The sequence below is a fragment of the Jaculus jaculus genome, chromosome 9, assembly GCF_020740685.1.
Source record: "Jaculus jaculus isolate mJacJac1 chromosome 9, mJacJac1.mat.Y.cur, whole genome shotgun sequence".
Lineage (NCBI taxonomy): Eukaryota > Metazoa > Chordata > Mammalia > Rodentia > Dipodidae > Jaculus > Jaculus jaculus.
In genome coordinates, this window is record NC_059110.1 from 53,160,526 (window position 1) to 53,170,083 (window position 9,558).

The 9,558-nt window shown below is 37.1% G+C and overlaps 1 non-coding gene across 1 annotated transcript; it reads right to left on the reverse strand.

Moving 5' to 3' along the window:
- Window positions 1-1,047: 1,047 nt before the first annotated feature.
- LOC123463669 lies at window positions 1,048-1,259 on the reverse strand. Its single transcript, XR_006639068.1, has one exon. It is a non-coding gene; the product is annotated as a small nucleolar RNA U3 (small nucleolar RNA).
- Window positions 1,260-9,558: the final 8,299 nt, after the last annotated feature.

Here is a 9,558-nt window from a genome sequence, read left to right on the forward strand (position 1 = left end):
ATAGTGGTACACAGCCATGGTGAGGAATCAATTGCTCTTGATTTGGCTAACTGATCCACTCAGTGGTACTAGACCCATAGCTGGAGCTGGGAAACAAGTCAGAACCATACCCAAACACAAGCCCACTCTACAATATCAAGCTACCATCAATCACGGGGTATAAGAGGGCCTAAACCTACCATACTGTCTATCAAAAAAGTAAGTCTTATCTCAATTTTCCAGGTGCTAACTTACTCTCCGTTGGAGAATCTGCTTCTCTTTTCCAGATAGATGCAGATCCTAAGAAGAGAGCTGCCCCAACATACCTCAAAAGGGGCCCAACTGAAACTAAGGACAACTGGCGAAATAAGCAAGGGTGATGTTTTCCTGTGAACCGGATACCAGCACAAAGGGGAAGGAGATCAACGCAGAGAAAATTCAACTCCTACCAAATCAGAGAGCCAGAGCCTCAGAGGCCCCCAACACCTCAGCACTGAAGCAGACCAAAAGTGAACCCAACATAGCTCAGGGAAATTTTGCGGAAGAGGGGGCGGAAAGAATGTCAAAGTCACATGTTGGGTCATGATATGCAGAGACATTTATCATACCAATAACTGGGGCTAACTCCACAATGCATGACCCATTTTCATTAACAAGGAGGGTCTAATGGGAGGGGGTAGATCACAGATGAGCCTAAATAATGGTACCAAACTGCCTGTATTTACTGAAAAGAAAACTAATAAATTAAATTTAAAAAAAAGAATAGAGTCAGCCATGTGGAGGATAGAAACTCAGATCTTGAAGACAAAACAGAAGAAACAGGTTGAGAGTTCAAAAATTTCAACATGTTCAAAAATTTCTGTGAACAGAACATGAAGGAAATGTGAGATACCCTCAAATGTCCTAACATTCAGATCATGGGAATACCAGAAAGAGAAGAAATTCAGACCATGGAAACCTTATTCAACAAACAATAGAAGAAAACTTTCCCAATCTCTCAAAAGAAAGGCCCATCAAGATACAAGAAGCTAACAGAACTCCAAAACTCCAGAACTCTTTTTCTTTTGCTCCCCTCAGACTGCATTCTCTCCCTGCAGCCCTCCCAAAGGAGAGCAGTAACCGTCATTGATGGCGTGTGGCACTTGCAGCAGAGCAGCACGCAGAGCCAGCTTAAGGCTCAGGAGAGAATGCCATTCCGCCTCCTGTGGTGTCCGCTGCTCTGCAGAGAAACTGCCCCAGTGTCGAACTATAGAAATGATCCCTGAAATAAGTGTAGTCTTTTTTATTCAAGCATGGCAAAATGGTATGTTCTTAAGAACAGTGTTATGAGAGGCCATAAGTGTAACATGTGGTAGTTGTGATGAAGAAAGTAAGGAAATTGTCAAAGCTCTACTCTAATGATACCAGGGCTGTCCTGGTTCAGCTTGAACACTATATATCATGAGTAGAATAAGGCCCTCACCTCATATCATCCTTGTGTCCAGAGTGCAGGCCTACTCACACAACTCACAGGTGGTTACGTGGGACTCAGCCTCTTACCAATGAACGGTGATAGGAAGGTGTATAACTTAAGTGGGGTATTTAGTTTTCAGCCCTTCGTTCTGTGTGATTATTGTAATCTTATGCAATCCATCAGTGACTTAGTGCCTTAGTCCTAGTGAGGATGTGGAAGCTTACTCAAGAAGCAATTTCAAAGCAGCTTACAACCTGTTGTACTATGCAAAATACTTTAAACCAGGCTTTAACAGAGCTGAGTCTATGGCTGCCATCATCTGGATTTGGTTTAACCATGTCATGATCTCTTGTAGGCAGAGCACTTAATCTATCTTTATATCTTAAATTCACTAAATGAGAAAAATGTCCAAACATGGTGGTCCATGCTATAATCTTAAGACTTGGAGGTAGAGGCAAGAAAGTCAGAAATTCAAGGTCAGCCACCTAGTTCGTTTGGGGCCAGCCTGGGCTACCTGAGACACAGTCACAAAAAAAAGGAAGAAAAAATTTTAGTTAACAGATATGTCTCCTGTGCTGGTATTATGTACTGTCTACAACTACTGAAAACCAAGTATAATTAGAGAAACATGATAGTGAAACCAAGTGTAATGGTGGTCATAATGTTCATAGATACAATAGAATATACGCAGTAGAATGATTCCTAGAGCTAGCTTAACTGTAGAACACTTTCAGAATAGTGTATTGATAAAATAGGAAAAAAGCATTAAATACATTGTGTGCTTAAAGTGTAGGAGAAAAATGGTTAGACAGATTACCATTAGAAATTCCAAAATTTTATTAACTAGTTGGATATACAATAACAAGTGAATACTATTGCAACTATAACTTTATTAGAAAATATATATTTTTCTAGTACTTCCTAGATTAACCAGCTATAATATGAAGGCTATTGATAGATGTTAAATATAGGGTCTTAGGTAGTAGAATATGTGATGATCTCTTAAAGGGCACACTTTTTTTTAAAATGGCACACTTTCTTAAAAGCCAATTGTATTATATTTGTGTGTGTTGGGTTTTTTTTTGTTTATGTATGTGAGTTTTTATTGTAGAGGAAGATAGAGTATAGGGTAGTTCAGGGTATGTCTGTGTTTATTTGTGTTAATTCATGAAACATGAGAGTTTCATGACTGCAGTTGTGAAACGCTGCTATAGTGAATCCTCTAACCTTCCCCTTGTAAAAGTGTATAAGATGATTTTTTTTTATTTTGACTTTTTTCATCTATCAACTTGATCTATTTCTTGTACTTAACATGATAGAAGTAATAAAGTCTGTGCTTACTTCTTCAAGTGAGCAGCAAGCTACTCATGTAAAACTAAGACAGATGACTTAGGCAGTAGCTATGTGTCAAACTTAAAATACTTTGTAATTTAGTAACTTAGTTAATATTATGTACTTTGTAATTGGGTAACTTAGCTAATGATACACATAAAATATTTTCACTCAAGGGTTTACATGGTTCTACTTCTTGACTGTCCATGTGACTTTACAGCCTGAGTGATCTTTTAAGAAATTAGTCTTTGTAAAGAAAATAGGTAGGAAGGTAAGTATAGCATTTAATCTAACATATCCTTTCCTGCTTCCTAGAAAGGAGGTATATTGCTTGATCTTCTATACATGTAAATAATTTCAACCAGAGACGTTTTCTTACCCATGCCAGGTAGATGTATACTATAGTGTTAGCGAAATGTTTGTCATGGTCTTTATATGTATAGGTAAAACAAAGTCTCTTCTTATTTTTTTTAACTTTTTTTTGGGTGGGGGTTGTTGAAGAAGGTGGGTACTAGAATAGAACCCAGGGTCTTAACACATGCTAGGCAAGCACTCTGCCACTAATCTTCACAGTGCCAACATATTATTAGTAGATTTTAATGAAATATATATTTTAGCTATTTTGTCTTCATTGTTTTATTTTACTTTTTTTTTTTTTTTTTCTGAGGTAGGGTCTCACTATAGCCCAGGCTGACCTGGGACTCACTCTGTAGTCCTAGACTGGCCTTGAACTCACAGTGATCCTCCTACCTCTGCCTCCCAAGTGCTGGGATTAAAGGCATGTGCTGCCACTCCTGGCTTTTTTTTTTCTTTTAATATAATCTATGACCCCAGTAACTTTTAAGATTGTCCTTGTTCCTTTCTGGACTTCTCTCATAGTGACTATAGAAATTAACCATATGAGACAGGCATGGTAGTGCATGCCTTTAATCCCAGAGGTAGGAGAACACCCTACCTGGAAAAAACAAAAAGGGGGGTGGGGAGAAAGAAAGAAAGAAAGAAAGAAAGAAAGAAAGAAAGAAAGAAAGAAAGAAAGAAAGAAAGAAAGAAAGAAAGAAAGAAATCAACCAGATGAAGGAAGATGTAAGGGACCTAACCATCTACAAAGACTGATCAGCTCTGCATGTCAGAGAGCAGACCATGTATTTAAATTGCTAATGTGTTTATCTAGCTAAAGAACTTTCATTGTTCTTTGGTTGGTTATTTTTTAAGACTTGATTTAAAAGCATCACTGAGAAGATTAAAGCAGGAGAACTGCTGTGTAAGTTCAAGGCTAGCTTGAGCTAGGAGTCCCAGGCCACATAGTAAAACCCTGTCTCAAAAAAGGGGGTGGGGCTGGGGAAATGGCTCAGCGCTTAAGGCATTTGCCTGGGAAGCCAAATGACCCAGGTTTGATTCCCCAGGACCCACGTTAGCCAGATGCACAAGGTGGTGCACATGTCTGGAGTTCGTTTGCAGTGGTTGGAGGCCCTGGCATGGCCATTCTCTCTCTCCTTCTCCCTTTCTATCAGATAAATAATTTTTTTTTAAATCCATGAGCAAAGTGTTAATACAACTATATGTAGAAGGAGAGCTGATACTTGCAGGTGGACTGGGTTTGTTGTACATTCTTAGCAGTCTCTACTGCTAGAGTCTGATTCTCTCAGCAAGCCAAAGTGATCCAGAGAGCTAGCTGTGTGACTTTAAGAAATAAAGATTAGCTAATACAGTATTGATCCTTAGCACCAGGGACTGATGTAAGACCAGCTGATCATGGTTCTTGGTGATCTCTATTGAACAAGGGGGTACAGGCAAAAGTGGCTGTTCATGTTTTATATCTTTTCTGGTTTTGTTTCATTTTATGTTTTTGAGACAGGGGCTGGCTCTATAGCCCAGCCTGGCCTTGACCTCATTATCTTCCCATCTTGGCCTCTCACCGCAGGAATCACAGGCATATACCTAGCTCCATCCCTTACTTTGTGCCAAAGGGGTCTCTTCTAAAATTTTAAAGTTAAGGTGCCAATTTTTAAAATGCATTGTAAATTGTACCTCAGATCACAGATCACAGAGTTTTGGGGTTAGTGTAAGTAAAACTGGAGCTGCACAGCAGACCAGTTCCAGAAGATGTTGTGATTGTCAAGTTGACACAAAGGTGAAGGAAGCGAGGGCTTATTGGAATATGACAAGAAAGAAACCATTAAAAGCATTAGAGAGAGGAAGGAGTTGTCACAGATATGCCCCAAGCCATGAAAGCTCTTTAGGTAATAGTGCAGTATTTTTAAAATTTACTAAATAGACTAATGACTACCATCTAAAACCCTTTATAACTAAACTGATGTGATTGCTGCTGCTTGGAGGCTGTCCACATCCCTTCATAATGGAGAGACAGCAAGTTACAGGATTTCCTTAACAGCCGGTCTTACTCTTCCCAAAGCAGGAAGGTGGAGTTGGTAGTGTAGCAGGTAGCCTTGGTTAATGTTTCCCTACACTAAGTAAACAATGGAAATAAGTTTGACCTTTTAAAGTATTTAGCAGTAGCCATTTACATGTAGAAAATGAATGGCTACTCTACATAGGATTGCTTGTAGACAAAACTTAACAGTTGTTGTATGCATGTAAAAGGATTTAGCTGCATTTAATTAAAAGTACCTAATTGGTACCTAAGCAATCATGCAAAAGTCGACATTTTATCATGTTAGTTATCACTTATGTAGTCTAATATAATTGGGATTTTAAGATTTTAAGTTGTGCTGGGCCATTGTGTCATTTTTTTAGCCAGCATGACCGATAGTAGTGCATAGTTCTCATTCCTTCTGCATAGAAAAGAACTTAACCTTCAGTGTCTTCTACATTAAGCTTTCAGCCATATATAATAATGAATTTAATAACATGCAATTTTATCTTTGCATCATAGTTGTGACCATTTTATATTTGCAATGCCATTTGTGGTCAGAAAGTACGTGCTTTAAGTCCTCCATTCTAGATCCAAAAGTTGAAAAACTGTATCACTCAGTCAGTTGATTTTTATGGCCTTGTGTTCTTTTACACTGGACAAGAAGGAGAACGATTGATCCTAAGAGATTCCTTTGTCTAAACAAGGCCTGTTGTATGAGTGTAGAGCTTCGAGGGGGTGGGGGGTAGAGGAACCTTAATCATACGTACTGATACACAGGAGGTCAAAGCCATAAGAATCAAGGTTCCTGGAAATAAATCAGTGAAAAGGCATATTTTCTTAAAATACTTATCTTTAAAATGTGTGTTTTCCACCAAAGGATAACAGCAATTCCTAACCTGTTTCTTAGTTATTGCATCATAGGAAGGTACTATCACGTTGAAGTCTAGTGTGTGTCTCATCACTGGTCTTTATAGTATAGAACAGATCAAAAGGAGAATCTCCAGTATCATCATGTGCAAATGCCTCCATTCTCTTTGTGTTTTTGGTGCATATCTGCTAAGAAATAAATTTTTAAAAATTCACTAACAAATGTTACCAATATTCGCAAGGTAATCATCATTAACTTTTACCTAGTATTAGTCAGGCTCATCAATTGGTGTAAGAGTATGCATTCAGTCAAGTATATATTAAAACCTAGAAATATAAGTAATACAATGTAGTAATTTAATGAAGATTGTTTACATAACTGCTATACCAGAAAGCCATGGTGGAAACCCATCTGCATCCACAGGAACATACTTTGTTCTTCTGGCTATAAATAAGTTGGATCAAACTGTCTTATTCACAATTTCAGCTAGGGGAAGGAACTAGTATTGAAAGACATAATGGTCAATTCTGTCTATAACTGATGTTTAGGAAAAACACTTTTCACTGTTTTAAATGGTCAAACACTGATTTGTGAGAGACAATATTAACCTAAGCAATCACTTTACAAGTCATGTTGAGACTTGGGTTGAGGTGTTGTATTCTGAGCACATGTTATATTCATGAAAAACAAAAATATGGGAGAACCTTCTAAAAGAACCAGTATTTTAACTTTATAATATTGGGGACTTCAAAGTAGCAACAAAGGATGATGAAAATATGTTACTTTTACTTTGGTCAAAATTTTTATCCAGTTTCCTAAACTTTTGTGTTTTCAATCTTGGAATTAGGAATATCTGTATGGATATATACATAATTAAAAGTGTAATTCTGAAATATTCAATAACTAAATTTGTTTTCTGGAAAACATCTAGTTTATTGTATCCAATTTACATATTACATTAATCTGGCAAATGTTCTAAAAACAGTGTTTAGGCTATTTTAGCTTCTTTCCCTCTCCCTCAGGACATTAAAAAAAGTGATCTTATATTAACCATATATAACCTCCTGTGAATTTTGCCTTATTAAACATTGTGCCTTATTTTATTAAATTGTTTTATTGGAATCCAATTCTGTATTTTGAAAAGTAACATTTTATTTCTAAGCAAGCATTTACTTTTAAAAAAAAGTCTAAAATTTTCATAATTGTTATATCATTGTTTATCTGTTGAATTTATATAATATACAAATCTATAAATTAAAAACAAAAGATACAAGAAACTAACAGAACTCCAAAAAGATTGGACCAAAGAAGAAACTCTCCAAGACACATTGTCATTAAGACTCTAAATATTGATTTCAAAGAGAAAGTCCTAAAAGCAGCTAGGGAAAAACAATACATCACATTTAAAGGTAATCCCATCAGAATCACGTCAGACTTCTCAATGGAAACTCTGAAAGCCAGAAGGGCCTGGAATGGAACACTGCAAAGTCTAAGAACCTATGGCTTCCAACCAAAAGTAATCTACTGAGCAAAAACATCCCTCATAATAGATGGTGAAAGAAAAACCTTCCATGACAAACTCAGCTTTAGAACTATATGAACAGAAAACCAAACCTACAGAGAGTATTTCAGGAAATTCTCCACAAAGAAGAATCAAATAAACAACCTCAAGTGCCTGCAAGAAGCAGATCACAATAACCTAACTCAGAGAAGACACAAAAAGCTTCAAAGTCCATGAAAACACCAAACTACATAAACCAACATAATATGGAAGGGATCAAATCAAACCTCACAGTCATTACCCTTTATATTAATGGCCTTAATTCACCCATCAAGAGACACAAACTAACAGGGTAGATCAGAAAATTAGACCCCTCAATCTATTGTCTTCAAGAAACCCATATCACCACTAAAAACAGACACCTTCTCAGGGTGAAAGGGTGGAAAATGATAATTTAAGCAAATGGGAATAAGAAACAAACAGGCGTAGCCATACTAATATTGGATAAAATAGACTTCAAACCAAAAGTAATCAAAAAAGACAAAGAAGGCCACTTCCTACTGATCAAGGGAATAATCCAGCAAGAGGATATTTCAATCATCAATCTTTATGCACCAAACACAGGTGCACCACAATTCATAAAACAAAACCTCCTTGACAATAAAACAGAAATAACCACCCACACCATTAAAGTTGGGGACTTCAATACACCATTATCAGCAATACATAGATCATCCAAATAGAAACTCAACAGTGAAGTGAGAGAGCTCAACAAAACCATAGATCATTTACACCTAATGGACATCTACAGAACATTCCACCCAAAATCCATGGACTACAAATTCTTCTCAGCAGCACACAGAACCTTCTGTAAAATAGATCATATGCTGGGTCACAAAGCCTGTCTCCATTTATTTAGGGACATTGACATAATCCCCTGCATGATATCTGATCACAATGCTATATTGCCAGAAATTAACAACAAAACACCCACCTAAAATCCCATCATCTCCTGGGAACTGAACAGCTCACTTTCAAACAATAAACGGGTAGTGGATGGAATAAAAAATAAAATTGAGAAATTTCTAGAAATGAATGACAATGAGAACACATCATACCAAAACTTATGGGACACAATGAAGGCAGTCCTTAGGGGAAAATTCATAGCACTAAATGCCTTCATAACAAAGACAGAAGGATCCCAAGACAGCATCTTCAACAATAGATGCTGGACAAACTGGATAGCCATATGCAGAAAACTGAAACTTGATCCACACATCTCTCCATGCACAAAAATCAAGTCTAAAGTTGGCTACTACTTGAAGAAAAGTTAGGAGGAACATTCCATGATTTAGGAATGGGAAAAACTGCCTGAACAAAACCCCAGTAGCACAGGATCTTAAACAACCACTCAAGCAATTGGATCACATGAAGCTGAGAAGTTTCTTCACAGAAAAACATACAATAAGCAGAGCCAATAGATTACCCACAGAATGGGAGGAAAAATTTGCTGAATGTCTGACAGATGCCTAATTTCTACACTCTACAAAGAACTCAAAAACCTAAACAATAAAAAGTCAAACAATCCACTCATAAAATGGGGCAAGGAAGTGGACAGGCAGTTTACAGAGAAAGAAATACAAATAGCAAACACACACCTAAGGAAACATTCATCATCCCTAATCATCAGTGAAATGCAAATTAAAACTACTTATGAGATTCCATCTTACCCCATTAAGTATATCAAACATCAAAAAATCAGATGCAAACAAATGCTGGCAAGGATGTAGAGTAAAAGGAACTCTCATCCACTGTTGGTGGGAATGTAAGATGTTACAACCACTTTTCAAAGCAATATGGATACTCCTAAAAAAGCTGGCTATAGAGTTACCAACAGACTGAGTTATTCCCTTACTGGGCATGTACCCTAAAATCTCCATGCCTCAGCTCAGAGAGATTTGCTCAATTATCTTTATAGCTGCTCAATTCATAATAGCCAAGAGCTGAAATCAACCCAGATGTCCATCATTAGCTGAATGGATAACTAAGAT